At 35.3% G+C, this 18,168-nt stretch overlaps 1 pseudogene; it reads left to right on the top strand.

Moving 5' to 3' along the window:
• Window positions 1-12,351: 12,351 nt before the first annotated feature.
• Window positions 12,352-18,168, top strand: part of LOC132274367 (DNA-directed RNA polymerase II subunit RPB2-like) — a 29,330-nt pseudogene continuing 23,513 nt past the window's right edge.

The raw sequence follows: 18,168 nt of genomic DNA on the forward strand, positions 1-18,168 counted from the left end.
ACACTCTTTCTAATAAAACGATTTGTGCCCTAAGTGTTGTGTTGTATTTGTGTTTATGTGGGCAGTGTATGGAAGCGAGTGCATGTTGAGTGCGACCGTTGAAAGCAAGTATTGTGTGTGTGCAATCGCTCATTGGGAGAAGATCGTGGTGGATTCCAGGTGGTTTGTGTCACATTTGTTGGATAAAATGGTGCCAGGTGTGGACAAACTTTGACTCATTGTCGTTGTTTTGTAGTACTTAGAGTTTTATATTCGTTCATTTTTTATGTGGGTCCTTATTGTTGGGTGGGTATGATTCAAGATGGGTTATGTCAACTGTTTGGGAGTACGATATTAAGGTTTAATGTTATTGTAATCAAAATTAGGGTTTGTTTATAGGGCTATGGTCCTAGCGAAAATTAGGGTTTGTTTATAGGGTATTGGTCCAGTGATCTATAATTAAGTTTTTTGTTCATAATATATGTTTTGCATAATTTATTTTTTGTAATTTATTATTGAAATTAGTTATAAATACTAATTTTTTTGTGGAACTGTGTCAGGACTATTTCTTTTACTTGTGTCATGTTTGCTTTTGATTTTGTTTTGATGGTTTATGATATTTGTTTTATTTAAAAATTATTTGTTTTAGGTTTTAATCCCGCTTTTGAAAAGTTTTACACACTGGAAATGCATTATAGTAGTCTGTTTGGTAGTATATATTTAAGTCCATTTTTTTGGTGGGTCTGTTGAGATCTATGAGGTATAGATAGTGATCTTATGTCAATGATAGAAATTAAGTACAAGATAAGATTGTTTGGTTATCCTCATAGAACAAGTAAACTATTCTACAGGTCTTACATTGATAGGATTGTTAAGGAATTGAAGACTGACAGGGATATGATTGATATATTCCAAATGTACCATATGTTCTGCTTAATTAAATTATATGTGGTGTCAATTCCTGAAGTAGGAAATGCAATACCACCTGAAGATAAGAATGAGAATAATGTTGATGTGCCTGCAATAGCAAGTGAAGATGAGAATCAGAATGATGTTAATGTGCTTATAATACCATATGAAGATGAGAATGAGAATGAGAATGAGAATGATGATGTGCCTGTAATACCAACTGAAGATAAGAATGAGAATGACAATGATTATATGCCTGTAATACCAACTAAATATGAGAATGAGAATGATGATGCGTTTGCAATACCAACTTTAAATGACAGTGATTTTGATATGCCTAAAATTAAATATGGGAATGATGTAGATTACAATGACAATGTTTGTTGGACTTCTATAATGACAACTTTATGGTAGATATGATGGATGCAACAAATGGAATAAGAAATTATGAAGAAGCGTATAGGAGGTTGATGAAGTAAGAAATAATGAATATGCAACTGAGGTGAATGAGGGCAGAAATGATGTTGACCATCAAGTAGATGACGTAACTGAGGATACACAACCTCATATTGAATCTGATAAAGACGATGATAGTGATAAAGCTTCTGAATATGTACCAAGTGAGGAGTTGATGAGTTTGGCTTTTTCAAGTGGTGGAGAGGATGAGGATGATGCCACAAGTGGGCCATCTTATCTAAATTTCAATGTTCATACAGACTTGGGAAACAAGAAACTTGAAATAAGCATGAATTTGGTTGGGCAGCAGAATTTAGAAAAGCAGTCAGGACATAGCTATAAAAGGCAAGTTGGATATAACATTTCAGAAGAATAATGGAGATAGAATCTATGCAAGGCAAAATGTGGGTGGATGATTCATGCCTCTAAAAATGGTGAAGATAAATAATCCTTCCAAATAAAAAAGTTCATTGATTATCACAACTGTACTGGTGTAAGGCACAATAGGCAGTTGACATATAGTTATATTGCAAAGCATTATACTGGAAAAATTATGGCTGAACCAAATTGCACATTGGATGGCTTTGTTGAAAATTAATTTAATGTTGAAATGACCAAATAAAAGGTTGCTTTGGCAAAGAAGCTGGCTTTAGAAATGATTGAAAGTGATTATATAAAACAATTTACAAGATCTAGATATTATTGTGCCTTAATCAAGGAAATAAATCTTGGGAGTGTTGTTAATGTAAGAACAATGCCCTATATTGATGAGGGTACTTCATTCTATAGATTGTTCTTTTTCCTAGAGGCTATGTGGAAAGGATTTTTAATGGGACATAGACCATTTATTGGTCTAGATGTTTGTTTCTTAAAAGGATCCTATGGGGGACATTTAGTGTGTGTTGTTGGTAGGGATGCTAACAATAGCTTTTATCCAATTGCAATTGCTGTTGTTGAGGTAAAATGTAAGGACTCTTGGGAATGGTTCTTTGGTGAATTGATAGGGTTAGTTGGCAATTATCAGAAGTACATATTTATCTCAGATCGATAGAAGGTATACATGTTTATATTTCCATGTATATGGTCATTTATTATCTTACTTTAATATTTTACATATTTACAATATTTATTTTGTCAAATTACAGGGTCTAGTTGAGGTATTTGAGCATAAATATCCTGGAGCGGAAATTAGGTTCTATATTAAGCACATGTATGATAATTTCAAGCAAAAAATCAAAGGTAGGATATTAAGGAACATATTCTGGAATGCAGCCACATCATACACTGAATCTAATTTTGTGCTACATATGCAAGAGATGAGGACAATTGACAAGGTTGTACATGACTGGTTAATGTATTCTTGTAAATGTTTGGGCAAGGTACACATACACTAGAATAAGTAAGAATAACCTACGTGTAAATAACATGTGTGAGTCATTCACCAGCTACATTGGGAAGGAAAGGGAAAAGCCTTTAATTTAAATGTTTGAGAGATCAAAAAACAACTGATGCTAAAGTATCAAAGTAATAGAGAGACGATAAATAAGGTTATAAGATTGTTATGCCCAAAAAATAAAAATAAATTAGATAAGATCTCTGAAGATGTAAGAAGCATGCATGTGGGTTATGCAGGACATGACAAGTATCAGGTGGATAACATGACATGGAATGATGTTGGAATTAGTGATTATGTGAATCTTACGCAGAGAACATGTACTTGTAAGTATTGGGACAGAACTGGCATACCTTGCAAACATGCGGTTACAGTAATATTGGATAGGAGGTATGATCCAGAACTGTTTGTTGACCATTATTACTATAGGGAGACATACTTTAAATCTTATGCATATGTGATAACACTAATGTCATTAAGGAATATGAAAAGAGAAGTTAGTACTTCTCTAATACTGCCAACACCTCATAGGGCTAGACCATAAAGACCTAAAAAGAACAAGAAAAGGGGTTTAGATGAGGGTCCTTCAAAAGGTCCAGTGGTGAAGAGGTCAAAATTGATATGCACTAAATGTACTGTCTTGGGTCATAATATCAGGACTTGTATAGCCCTTGAGCCTGTTACAAAACAACCAAAAGGTAAGGGTAGAAGATGATCAATAATAAGAGGTACATGTGGTGTAGGTTGTGGTATGGATGAAACTGTTGATGGTAGGGGTGGGAGACCTGCTTACGCAGTGATAAGAGAGCTAACAGTGGTAGGGGTGGGAGAGTTGGTATAGCAGTTAACATAGGTGGTAGGAGAGCTAACACTAGTAGGAGTGGGAGAGTTGGTGTGACAGTTAATAGAGGTGGTAGGAGAGCTAACACTAGTAGGGGTGGGAGAGTTGGTGTAACAACTAATAGAAGTGGTGGAAGAGTTGACAGAGATGCTAATAGGGCTGCTAGTGTTGCAAGAGGTGGTGGCAGTGGTGACAAAGCTGTTACTATGGTTGTTGTGTTCACAAAGGTTGTGGCAGTGGTGACAAAGCTGTTAGAGGTGGTAGGGGAGTTGAAAGAGCTACTAGAGGTGGTGGTAGTGGTGGCAAAAATGATGGAGGTGGTAAGAGACCTGTTGTCCTTCATTTAGAGGTATAAATTAGAATTTATTATTTCATATTTATTATACATTATACACATATATGTTGACATTTATTGTTTTATTTAATAGCCATCAACATCTACCCAACATTATGGTCTTGGTGAAAGAGCTGTTGTTGGTCATTCAGAAGTATAAATATTGAACCTCTTATTATTTTCTTTTGGTTAAATTAAATTAAATTGAATTAAAACACATTTTGCTAACTAGATGTGTTGTACTTTATTGAATAGGGCATCAACATACACCCAATATGAAGTGGTTCTTATAGACTTTCCATCCACACTTAACACACAAGAATGATGGCATGACAATGAAAGTAATGGCAAATTTTTGGTGTAACTTCTATGAACATAGTGAAAATTTTGAAGATTATGAACAAAGTTAAGATTTTGTGCAGCTTATCATATGTTTTCTTAATGTTTACTGAAATGACAATATATGTATGGCTATAATGAAGGTGTTGGTTTGATTATGATAATAATTTTTTTGGGAAATTACATGTGCATGTGCTATGTATGTTTTGACAAGATTTTTGACATTATATGTTATGTATCTTTTCACAGAAATGATATTATATGGTCTGTAGTTTTCACATGATTCTATATTTTTTTGCACATTCATTATGGTCCAATTTCAACACTTTGCAAATGTGCATTTGAGGAAAAGTTGCACACTCATTATGGTCCAATTTTAACACTTTTCATACTCATTACAGCTCCAATTTTTTTAACTTTGATTGTGTTTACTGCCATTAGTGGTCCCTCTTCAAAATGCCAAAAGTTAAAGACTTCTAAATAAATACACTTTTGCTCATGCACTTTGACAATTCAGAAAATACATTGCATACACACTTCATAGGGCTTCAGAAAACACTTTCCATACACACAAGCTCATACAAATTCAAGGAAATACATACAATATACGTTGATAATTCAAAATTAAAACCAACTCACTATTTTATTCCTAAATCTATCAAATATTCAACAACAGAGAACATCACAAACGGGAATTGAATGTATCATACCAGTACTTCAATTCAACAATTTCACCTTCACTAAACTTACTGTCAATATCTTTAGTATATGCTGGCTTTGTCGATATCGGATCACACCATGCCCGTAAAGAGCATCTTTTTATGGAACAAGAATAATATATCTTCCCTTTGTTGTTAAACTTATCTAAACAATAGCTGGATAGCCATAATCACATATTATGTTGTTATATATAAGATCTTGCCTAATAATAGATTGTGTGGTGGAAGAAGACATTATGGCTTCAAATAATCAATGTAGGGCTAAGATTGGTTGTGATTTAGGCTTTCAAATCATCAATTAGGGACTTCAATTGATCGATTAATGCTTTAATGGAGGACGATAACTTCTGCTATTGTTACAATGGAAGACACCACTGAAATTAGAGAAGAAGATAACTGAAGCTTTGATCTGTAAAGGAACGTGCAATCTCTTTTATGGTATAATAAGGGCAATTTCATCATTACGAGAGAATAAGGTTATTTTTATTAGCATAATGTAGTCTATGGTGCACGTGATGGTCACTTGATGAGATTATGTTAATTTTAGACAGTCAACTAACGGGTAGAGGGTGATATGATAGACTTTTAAAAACATGAAGGGGTATTATGATAGTTTTTTTAGTTGAGGCGGTTAGTTGATAGTTTTGGGAAACAACAGGAGGGGAGGGGGGGTTTATGATTTTAACCCTAAATTTTAAATGTTAATGTATATATTTTTTGGAGTAATTGTTTGGAAACTTTTTATTTTTTAATTATTTCATTTTAATATTTACATTGTAATATTAATTTATTGATAAAAAAAATCCAACAACATGCTATAGTTTATAAAATTAATCATAAATAACCGCTTAAGTAAGATGTTAAGTATGTTACATGGTACTCTTAGATATTGTATATAATTCTTAATTAGTTTATGCAATCGTACATAATTCATATAACATGTACATCGTCTATACAAATGAGTCAAGAGAGGTTGACTTTTTTGAAAGAGTAATGATAGAGAGTTCAACTAGGGATGGCAACGGGGCGGATTTAACTAAACCTTACTCCGCCTCGTTAGAAAATCCGTCATACAAACTCCGCCACTACTTTAGGACGGGTTTGTAATTTGAATACAATGCCCGCCTACACATCAGTAGACAAAGTACAGACTCCGCATCGCGTATTCTGTTTAATTGCATGGATGAGGCGGGTTATGCCACTTTATTATTTAGTAAAAAAAAAAATAGCCCAATGTGCTCAAGTTGGGTTGATAAATAAGTTGAAAGAACTTTTAAATTATTAAGTAATGAATATTATCATTTTAACCGGCACTTGCAACAAAGCAATAAAGGTCTTAAAAATATTAAATATATTATATATATAATTTTAAAGGTACATATATAATCGGGGCGGGGCGGGTTTATCACTACATCCGCCTCCACCCCAAATCCGTTTCGAGTTTTTAATTATTTTACCAAACCAGCCTCAAACCCATTTAAAGACTACCAAATTCACCCCATTAGGGGCCGAGCGGAAACTCGCCGGGTCGGGAAAAATTGCCATCCCTAAATTCTAGGGTCAAACACATTTAACAAAATTTATATATAGAATAACATTGTGACGTCATCATATTGAATAACATCACGATGATGTCATTCTTCAATCACATAAAATAGTGTGATTGGATACATGATACCTCTTACCTTGACTCTTGAACCATATGTATACAATATAGAAAATGATATAATTGACGATTTATGTGCCACGACATAAAACTGACTAAAATGTAATGTATCACTCCATTAAAATAATGCATAATCGATCTTTCAAATTGAGAACCTTTATACAAGTGCTATATATATGGGAGAGTACATACAACATCTCTGAATTTATAACCACCAAAGAAACTCTTAATTTGGGGTAATATTTTTTGGCTTTTGCACAGAGAGAATTATAGAAGTTTTTTCAATTATAAAGGTTTTCACCTGCCGATATGAGATAATCCAAGATCATTCAAAGCATAGTGCAATCTCATATGCTTTTTGTATGGAAGAGTAGTGTTGATTGCAATTTTTAAATTTATTTGGTAATAATGTTAAATAAAGTACTTTTATTACTAATTTTATACTAAAAAACATGTGTTAATTTTTTAATATTAAAAATTGTAAAATTCCACTCAGTTCAATACTTTATGATGATCAGCTTGTATTTGATTTTTTTTTTTTTTTTTTAAATCACATATTTTGTTTATGATATAGTGTTTTATTTAGTACTAAAATATAAATAAGTTAAACATAATTTAATGATTATTAATTTGTATTTAATTTGGGATCATGTGATAAAACTAGGATATTCATTTAGATTAGGATATTCATTTACTGTTGAGAGTCCCCAAAAATTAGGATATTAGATTGCTATTTGTTTGTAATAGGGACAAAGTTATATTTATAAAAAATACAAATAGATTACATTATCTAAAAAAAAAATTAGTTATCTAAACAGATGAACCACACTCAACACAATTTTAAAAGTCACAATTCCTAGTTGACTTAAACACGCTTTTCTTTTTTTTCTTTTTTTATTTTTATTTTACGTAAGCTCTGTTTTAATTTTTCACTAAACATATTCGACGGTAATGTTTTAGAATGGAAGTGTTTTTTTGTGGTAGAGAAGCGACCCAAACACCCACTAAGATGGGTCCCACTAAGCTTGACACCTGGAATCGATATAGAGTGTTGTTACGTTGGGCTGAATAGAATGGGATCCTGATTAGAGTCCAAAAGTTGAACATCTACAACTCATTTACGTGCATAGAAGCTGAAGTGATATCTTTAATATTCTTAATATCACAGAATCACACCGTATGACTCGTTGTCTTTACTCCAATGAACAATGTCTTTCGTGCCTCCAGCAAAATACTATAAAAGGTTAGTGTAAGCAAATCTTGTATGGTTGGCCTGATGGAGAGAGCTGAACCAAACATAAAATAACCGTTATAAATAACGGAACTCTGCAACATATACCAGATTCAAACCTGGTAATGGAGCCTCAAGCTCTAATAACTGATACTCCATTGAGAATGTGGGGAAGATCCCATTCAATCCAAGTTCTTCAAATTCAGCGAAATAATTCTAGCTTTTTCATGGAATTTGGCAAATTTTTAGCTTTCCAGTGGTAAAAAGCCCAATTTACAAAGGAATGTCAATCCGGAGAGGAAACAAGCTGAATGAAATTCCACCTCGGAATGGAAAATGGGTTGTTTCAGATGATACGGAGGAACCAAGTGGATGGAGAAGGGAATTGAGGGTGGGAATGTGGGATAGGTACTCGACAATATGTCTGTGAGAGAAAAAACTAGCAAAATTTGTTTGGATTACAAATCCAATGACTTCCAAGGTGAGTATACTTCTCAAACTCGAGTGGGTTAAATTTATTCGAGCTTCTGGTTTGCTTAAGCTTAATCTAGTATTCTCAAACTCCGGTACTCCAAGACCTTTATCTTACGTTATCTGACTAGTTGGCCTGTTTTGGTCTTGATTCAGGCCAAATGGTTACATTCAAAACCCCTTTTCCACCATCGTACTCTATCCAAGCTTGGATTGGTTTTTCACTCTCTAACCTCACTCCTTCCTTCACAGCAATATGACTAAAATGATAAGAAACTGGCTCGGATGCAACTGAGGCCATGCTATTGATGTTGATTCCAATATGGTTGCCTGGGGTATCTGGTGCCTCTGTGTGCCCATCAATAGTGTCGAATTCAACAGCAAAGATGTGGTTTGAGGGGTTCCCATCATTTGTTGAGTTAAAAATTCTGAGGTAGTGATCCCCTTCAGCTCCAGGAAATTGCGGTGAAGGAGATAAAATGAAGACGAGGCCATAGCTGCCTCTGTTAACATCTTTGGGGACTTTTTCAAAAACAAGTTTGTACTAAAGGAATTAGAAGAGTTGACAGAAGAAGAATGTTTGGTGAACAATTGTATTGGTTGGGGATAGAATGCATGGCCTCTGACTTTAGTAGAAGCTTTGTTAGTAAGCTCAAGAGCTCCACTATGTGGGATGATGGTAGCAAATCCTACTAGAAAAGGTTTGTTTGGTTGAATCCATATCTGTCTGTTGGGTTGCATCCGTTGTAGAGGAAATCAATGGATTGAGAAGGCACAACATCATCAAAAAGGAGGGAGAGAAGAAGGCCAAATGGTTACATTCAAAACCCCTTTTCCACCATCGTACTCTATCCAAGCTTGGATTGGTTTTTCACTCTCCAACCTCACTCCTTCCTTTACAGCAATATGACTAAAATGATAAGAAACCGGCTCGGATGCAACTGAGGCCATGCTATTGATGTTGATTCCAATATGGTTGCCTGGGGTATCTGGTGCCTCTGTGTGCCCATCAATAGTGTCGAATTCAACAGCAAAGATGTGGTTTGAGGGGTTCCCATCATTTGTTGAGTTAAAAATTCTGAGGTAGTGATCCCCTTCAGCTCCAGGAAATTGCGGTGAAGGAGATAAAATGAAGACGAGGCCATAGCTGCCTCTGTTAACATCTTTGGGGACTTTTTCAAAAACAAGTTTGTACTAAAGGAATTAGAAGAGTTGACAGAAGAAGAATGTTTGGTGAACAATTGTATTGGTTGGGGATAGAATGCATGGCCTCTGACTTTAGTAGAAGCTTTGTTAGTAAGCTCAAGAGCTCCACTATGTGGGATGATGGTAGCAAATCCTACTAGAAAAGGTTTGTTTGGTTGAATCCATATCTGTCTGTTGGGTTGCATCCGTTGTAGAGGAAATCAATGGATTGAGAAGGCACAACATCATCAAAAAGGAGGGAGAGAAGAAGGCCAAATGGTTACATTCAAAACCCCTTTTCCACCACTGTACTCTATCCAAGCTTGGATTGGTTTTTCACTCTCCAACCTCACTCCTTCCTTTACAGCAATATGACTAAAATGATAAGAAATCGGCTCGGATGCAACTGAGGCCATGCTATTGATGTTGATTCCAATATTATTGCCTGGGGTATCTGGTGCCTCTGTGTGCCCATCAATAGTGTCGAATTCAACAGCAAAGATGTGGTTTGAGGGGTTCCCATCATTTGTTGAGTTAAAAATTCCGAGGTAGTGATCCTCTTCAGCTCCAGGAAATTGCGGTGAATGAGATAAAATGAAGACGAGGCCATAGCTGCCTCTGTTAACATCTTTGGGGACTTTTTCAAAAACAAGTTTGTACTAAAGGAATTAGAAGAGTTGACAGAAGAAGAATGTTTGGTGAACAATTGTATTGGTTGGGGATAGAATGCATGGCCTCTGACTTTAGTAGAAGCTTTGTTAGTAAGCTCAAGAGCTCCACTATGTGGGATGATGGTAGCAAATCCTACTAGAAAAGGTTTATTTGGTTGAATCCATATCTGTCTATTGGGTTGCATCCATTGTAAAGGAAATCAATGGATTGAGAAGGCACAACATCATCAAAAAGGAGGGAGAGAAGAAGAGCTACGGAAATGGGAGCAGCCATGGAGTTAATAAACCTACTCTTGGGGCTATGAGATCAATCATTGATTCTCAATCCAAAGGGGACCTTGCTACACCATCCTGTTTCAGTTCTTAAGTGGTCATTTGTGCACGCTCTGGAAAAATATATTAAGAACTAGGTATTGGTCGCGCTGCTAGTGCATCCTTTTGCAATACCGCCCATAGTTTCATATTGGTCTAAAGGATTATATGCATTACTTTCTTTCCCTGTGCCAATCAAGCTATAAGCTACTGAAGGATCTCACTGCTAATTTAGTAACCTCGCTTCAAGTAGTACTTGAATAGCCAAGGGTCTTTTAACATGCAACTTAAAAGCTGGGAACCGGGAAAAAATTTGTGGAGGGAAACACTAAGAAGATGGTTGCGAGGAATCAAGGAAAGATTGGCTGGCAAGTGGCTGTATTTGAGGATAAGAGGGCCTTCTTGCAGCCAATTGTAAGTCTGGAAGAGAGTTTCTGAACCACTTTTATCCTTGCTTTTGATTAAGAAGGGCATTGCTAAGGATCTCAGCTGAAGTAGCTTTTTCCATATCCAACTGCTTTGTTGAGGTATGCTAAAATCCCCAAAACATCTCCTTCTGATTAAGTATTTTGTTTGAGTCATAGGTTGTTCTGAGTATTTGACACAAGTTTCCACATATGTTTTAAAATTGCCGCTCTATTTTGTGTTTCCAAGCTACGAAAACCTAAACCACCATTAAAATGTTAAAGTAGACTTCACTGGTGACACCACTTGACCAATGGATTGGATTGACATAGTTTATTCGGTGTGTATTTTCCGTTTACGTAGCATAGCTCATTATTAAATAGTTTTCAAATTTAGCTTTTTCATGAATTGATCATTTGAGTTAATTAAGTCTTAAGAGGACATTCCTCTCCATTGACTGGTAATGATAAACCAAGATGACTCTGGTATTGTTAAGACACCCCAAGGCAACACCGAAATCAGCATAATAAATTTGTTATGCAGCCCCCTTGAAGCAAAGCAGTTGATGGTTACCTGGGGTATCTGATGCTTCTTTGTTCCCATTAATAGTGTTGAATCCAACATCAAAGGTATGGTTTGAGGGGTTCCCATCATTTGTTGAGTTGAAAATTCCAAGGTAGTGATCCCCTTCATCTCCAGGAAATTGTGGTGAAGGAGATAAAGTGAAGGCGAGGCCATAGCCACCTTGGTTATCATCTTTGGGGACTTTTTCAAAAACAAGTATGTACTAAAGGAATTAGAAAAGTTGACAGAAAAAGAATTTTTGGTGAACAATTGAATTGGTTGGGGATATAATGCATGGCCTCTGACATTAGTAGAAGATTTGTTAGTAAGCTCAAGAGCTCCACTTTGTGGGATGATGGTAGCAAATCCATCTAGAATAAGGTTTATTTGGTTGAATCCATATTTGTATGTTGGGTTGAATCTGTTATAGAGGAAATCAATGGGTTGAGAAGGCACAACATTATAAAAAAGGAGGGAGAGAAGAAGAGCTATGGAAATGGGAGCAGCCATGGAGTTAATAAACCTACTCTTGGGGCTATGAGATCAAGCATTGATTCTCAATCCAAAGGGACCTTGCTACACCATCCTGTTTCAGTTCTTAAGTGTCCATTCGTGCATGCTCTGAAAAATTATATTAAGAACTAGGTATTAGTCGCGCTGCAAGTGCATCCTTTTGCAATACAGCCCATAGTTTCATATTGGTCTAAAGGATTATATGCATTACTTTCTTTCCCTGCGCCAATCAAGCTATAAGCTAATTAAGTAACCTAGCTTCAAGCAGTACTTGAATATCTAAGGGTCTTTTAACAGGCAACTTACAAGCTGGGAACCGGGAAAGAATTTGTGGAGGGAAACACTAAGAATCATCTGAGTAAAATGGTTGCGAGGAATCAAGGAGAGATGGGCTGGCGAGTGGCTGTATTTGAGGATCAGAGGGCCTTCTTGCTGCCAATTGTTAGTCCGGAAGAGAGTTTCTGAACCATTTTATCCTTGTTTTTAATTAAGAAGGGCATTGCTAAGGAACTCAGCTGAAGTAGCTTTTTCCATACCCAACTGCTTTGTTGAGGCATGCTAAAATCCCTAAAGCATCTCCTTCTGATTAAGTATTTTGTTTGAGTCATAGGTTGTTTTGAGTATTTGACACAAGTTTCCACATATGTTTAAAATTGCAGCTCTGTTTTGTGTTTCCAAGCTCAGAAAGCCTAAACCACCATTTAAAATGTTGAAGTAGTCTTCACTGGTGACACCACTTGACTAATGAATTGGATTGGCATAGTTTATTCAATGTGTATTTTCCGTTTATGTAGCATAGCTTATTATTAAATAGTTTTCAAATTTAGCTTTTTCATTAATTGATCATTTGAGTTAATTAAGTCTTAAAAGGACATTCCTCTCCATTAACTGGTAATGATAAACCAAGATGACTCTGGTATTGTTAAGACACCCCAAGGCAACACTGAAATCAGCATAATAAATTTGTTATGCAGCCCCGTTGAAGCAAAGCAGTTGATGGTGATAGGTTGTATCTTTTTTTTTTTTTTTTTTTTGGGGACGTTTTCTAACTCTGTTACATATTCAAAGTTGTCAAAATTTATATGTTTGCAGACCCATAAGAGTGAGATTCTTTATTTTATTATTCATTTACTGGAAGAAAAAAGAAGATGTGGAAGCCCCATAATTGTGAGATTTAATCGAGTCAATATATCTTATGCCAAACAATTTTCTAATAAATTATAGACTAGAAAAAGAAAGGACATTATAGAAAGGAGATTGTGTTATATATGGATCAATTTAAAGGTAAATGGAAAACAATAAAAGATTAATACATAATTTTCTTTATTGAACACCCATGAATGTGATAGAAGGTGCAGGGTGCATTAAATCGATCAATATGGTTGGGGCAAGTGCAAACAAGACTACCTTAGATATAGTGAAATAGAATATCTACCTGAAGTAGTTGGGTAAAAAATTGTTATGTTTAACTGAATGATGGACTTCTGATATAAAATAGTCATTGATTAGTTGCTTTAGTTGGTTGGTCAAGATAACTTATGTTAATAGTTTGACTGAAGGTGGAAATTGAAGATCTTTATGTGATTTTAGTGTGAAGTAGCTTTAGGTTGTTGGTTTTGTAATTTGTTTTTCCTGTGTTCCTGGGTGGTTCTTGGAAAAGCCTAATATTTTTTTTATGTTAGTTCGGCTGAACTGAAATTATGGTTTCGCTTATGATAATTGGTTAGCTGTTTTATGACTATATAGTTCTGTAATACCGGCAATCCTGGGTTGCTTTAAATGAACCTATGAGACAAAGGATGTAAAGATTCATCATTGTTTAATTGTAATTGTAATTTAAGTTTTACCAGAACCTATTGTATTTATTGGTTAGTAAATGCAATTGTATGTGGGAGATACAATTCGGTAATTGTTTGATGGGAAGCAAAAATGAAAACAAATTTTGTGTTGGTTTGAGTTCCTTCTTGATGTTGGATTGTCATTTCTTAGTTTCTTGCCTAAGAAGCATGGACAATTCTATGGAGCTTCCATGTTTGTGACATTTGTAGACACTTTTAGACACGTTTGAACTTGTCCTTGGCTGTAATTTCCAAATAAATTACATTATGTCATAAACTTGGCCGGTGCAGCTAAGGCACTGCCCAAGTGATTTTTGTAGCACAAACACATTTTAAGAGGAATCACATAAGACAATTTTGAAAACAAGATGACATGCTCGAATTATTCAACCTATCTTTTCTATGGTATACGTGGTCACCACAAATACAATTGTAATGGCAAAAATATGGTAAAAGTATAGTAGTAGTATATTTAATATAATTATCTTTCTGACTTTAAGTCTCATCTTCCACATTATAAATTAATGGAAGTTCTACATATTTTATATAATAAATATGCCTTACAAAGCGCCTTTTTCCAACTATTTAGGTTCAGCATTTTATATAAATAGATATACAAACCATGTTTGTATTCTGTTCTGTAAAAATAAATGTGATTTTAAATGTTACAAGAGAAATAAATTATTATTGTTATACTATCCATAGAGTAAATAGTTTTGTTGATTGGTTGATTGAAAGTAGAAATAGAATTTCCTTTATGGGTTAACTTTGCTTCTTGGTAGTAATGATTATGGGTGTCTTGCAGACCATCTATAAGATTAGCTTTGGTCAGATATATTTTAGTAAGCCAATGATGTCAGATGGAGAAACTGTGACGTTGTTTCCGAAGGCAGCGAGATTGAGGAATCTAACATACTCAGCTCTGTTGTATGTGGATGTCACTAAGAGATTGATAAAAAAAAAAAAAAAAAAGGGCATGATGGTGAAGAAGTAACTGAAACTCAAGATTTTACTTAAGTCTTCATTGGGAAGGTATGCGAATTGGATTCCGAACTGATGAAAGTTTGACAACAGGGTATAGGCTCTTATGCCTCTTTGTTGTCCTTTAGGATTGACTTTCTGCTTCTTTTTTGCCATATACTTTAGGTTCCTATAATGCTCCGGTCGAGTTACTGCACATTATATCAGAATTCAGAGAAGGTTTTGATGGAGCTGGGAGAGTGTCCATATGATCAAGGTGGGTATTTTATTATCAATGGGAGTGAAAAGGTTCTAATTGCTTAGTAGAAGGTGAGCTCCAATCAAGTCTGTGTTTAAGAAGAGGCAGCCAAACAAGTACGCCTATGTGGCGGAAGTCCGATCAATGGTGGACTCCCAGAACAGGCCACGCAGTAGCATGTTTGTGTGGATGCTTTCACAGAATTGTGCCAAAGGGGTAATGGGCATTAAATATGGTGTTTAGGGGTGTTTTTTGGAGCAGTCTTTTTTTTTTTTTTTTTGGCCTTTGAATTCTTATGGAATTTATGAATTTTTTGTTGTTTTTGGGTATGTTATGTAACTGCAGGGTTCCTACCCTTCCGTACATTCGGACTGAGATTCCTATTATAATTGTGTTTCGGGCATTAGGATTTGTTGCTGACAAAGATATATTAGAACATATTTGCTATGATTTCTTTGACACTCATGGAGTTGCTTCAACCCTCCCACTGTATTATATCATCATTTAAATTTTTATATCTGTTATCCTTTTTTTTTTTTTAACGGGCAGTTAGTGTGAGATTAGCTTTTCTTTCTGGTTTGCTCTGTATTGAATAAGCTAAACTTCAAGCAATATGAATAAATATAGCGGTTCATGTTTCCAATATGAACTAAACATAATCTTCGGGCTTGCTGGCATTTAAATTGTTTTTACCTTTCAAAAGTAATGTCCTTTCAGTTCTAATTCATATTTGATTTTTTAGCAGCTTCAATATATTTGTTTAGGTTTCAGCTCTTGTTTCCTAGATTGCAAATTCAGTGTCATTGATATAAATTAATTAATTTTGGGACTTAATCTGTATATGTTATTGTAAATGTTAGCATCCATTTGATTTCTTCTCTCTCTTTTTTTTTTTTTTTCTTTCTCGCTTTTCTTGTGGTGATGTGGCATTGTGGCCTTACTGAGACGGTTATGCTTTTCTTCCTGTATTGCAGGTTGCACTGGACTACATCGGGAAACGAGGGGCCACTGTCGGTGTCACAAATGAAAAGAGGATGAAGTATGTGTTATGATTGCTGGCTCTTGCTATACTCGAGTGTAAAGCTATCTTTTGTGCTTCTTTTTTTGTTTAAGAAGAGTCTCTTGTTCATTTACTTCATAGGTATGCCAAAGAGATCCTCCAAAAGGAAATGCTTCCTCATGTTGGTGTAGGAGAATATTGTGAGACAAAGAAAGCTTACTATTTTGGGTAGGTTTCGTCTAATTTGAATATGTTCCTTTTTTGTGGCTTCTTAGTGATTTAGAGAGACACTAATTGCTTTTCTACCAGATATATTATTCACCGGCTTCTGCTATGTGCAATTGGACGAAGGGCAGAGGATGATAGGGATCACTATGGCAATAAGAGACTCGATCTTACTGGTCCTTTGCTTGGTGGCCTCTTTCGAATGGTTTGTCATTGCTTTAATATTTTGGAGCTTCTATGACCATTTGAAAGTCCTTGATTTTCATTTGGGTTTTCAATGATTTTGGGTTTCTAAAGTTTTGGTGGTTGTTTATATTACTGCCGCTAGTCAGAAAGTTAACAAGGGATGTGAGAGCTTATGCTCAGAAGGTTATTTTACATACGGAGTCTTTAATATAGTTTATATTTGATGCTATTGCTGGTGCTTGAATGTATATAATTTTGTGCATCGTGCAGAGTTTTGACAATGGGAAGGATGTTAATCTGCAATTTGCAATTAAAGCGAAACCAATTACTAGTGGCCTTAAATACTCACTTGCTATCGGGAACCGGGGGCAGGCAAATGCAGCCGGTGAATGTGCAGTATCATTTTTAAAATGTTCTCCGATTTCTATAGGTGTTAAATCGCCTAACATATGCCTCCACTTTGTCACACTTGTGAAGATTGAATTCTCCAATAGGGCGAGAAGGTATTTTAGTTTTCTCTGTCAGTGTTTGTTCAATGATGCTGTTAAGGGTCTAGATTTCCCCATAAGGGCTCTCTCTCTCTCTCACACACACACACAGTTTCATCTATGTTGCAACTCCATTGCTTGTTTATTTTTTCTTAACCTTCAGCTTTAACTGTGTTATAAATTGCATTTACCAGGGAAACTAGCAAAACCACGGCAGTTGCACAATTCCCAATGGGGAATGATGTGCCCTGCAGAAACTCCTGAAGGACAAGTGAGTTTGCTGCATAATATAGAACTCTGCGTTATAATTTGCATCTTTTTCTACTTACATTTGTGTGTCATCTGGTGTTACATTAGGCTTGTGGACTGGTAAAGAATCTTGCACTGATGGTGTATATAACAGTTTTACAATTTTCCTTTTAATTTAGGAAATCTCTTCTGCAGTGATTCTACGGGCTACCAAAATATTTGTTAATGGTTGTTGGGTTGGCATTCATCGTGGTCCTGACATGTTGGTGGAAACCCTTGGACGGCTGAGGAGACGGGTATGCACAAACATGTTCTAGGTGTTCACATAAGATCCTATTCAAATCTTTTGTGAATTTTTCCACTTCTAATGATATAGTTATAACCTGCCAATGCTTTTGCTGTGAAGACCACATGACTCCTTTTAGCGTGTTAGCTGTGTTCTTTCTTTCGTCATATATAATAGTTTTCAAATTTAACTTGACCAATGAATTGGATTGGCGTAGTTTATTCAGTGTGTATTTTCAATTTACATAGAATAGCTCATGATCAAATAGTTTTCAAATTTAGCTTTATCGTGAACCGATCATATGAGTTAATTAAGTCCTTAAAGGACATTCCTCTCCATTAGCTGGTAATTACTGACCAGGATGACTCTGGTATTGTTAAGACACTCAAAGGCAACACCGAAATCAGAAGAATAAATTTGTTTTGACTAAGATCGTTATGCAGCCCTCTTGAAGCAAAACAGTTGTTGGTGATACGTTGATTCCTTTTTCTTTTTTTTTTTTAATGGTGACTTTTTTCTAACTCTGTTACATTCTGGAAGTTGTTAAAATTTGTATGTTTGCAGCCCCATAATTGTGAGGTTTGATCGAGTCAATATATCTTATGCCAAACAACTTTCTAATAAATTATAGACTAGAAGAAAGGCATTATAGAAAAGGAGATTGTGTTATATATGGATCAATTTAATGG

This window comes from Cornus florida, unplaced genomic scaffold, assembly GCF_030987335.1.
Source record: "Cornus florida cultivar Cherokee Brave unplaced genomic scaffold, ASM3098733v1 CherokeeBrave_3.0.0_Hap2_Chr01, whole genome shotgun sequence".
Taxonomy (NCBI): domain Eukaryota; kingdom Viridiplantae; phylum Streptophyta; class Magnoliopsida; order Cornales; family Cornaceae; genus Cornus; species Cornus florida.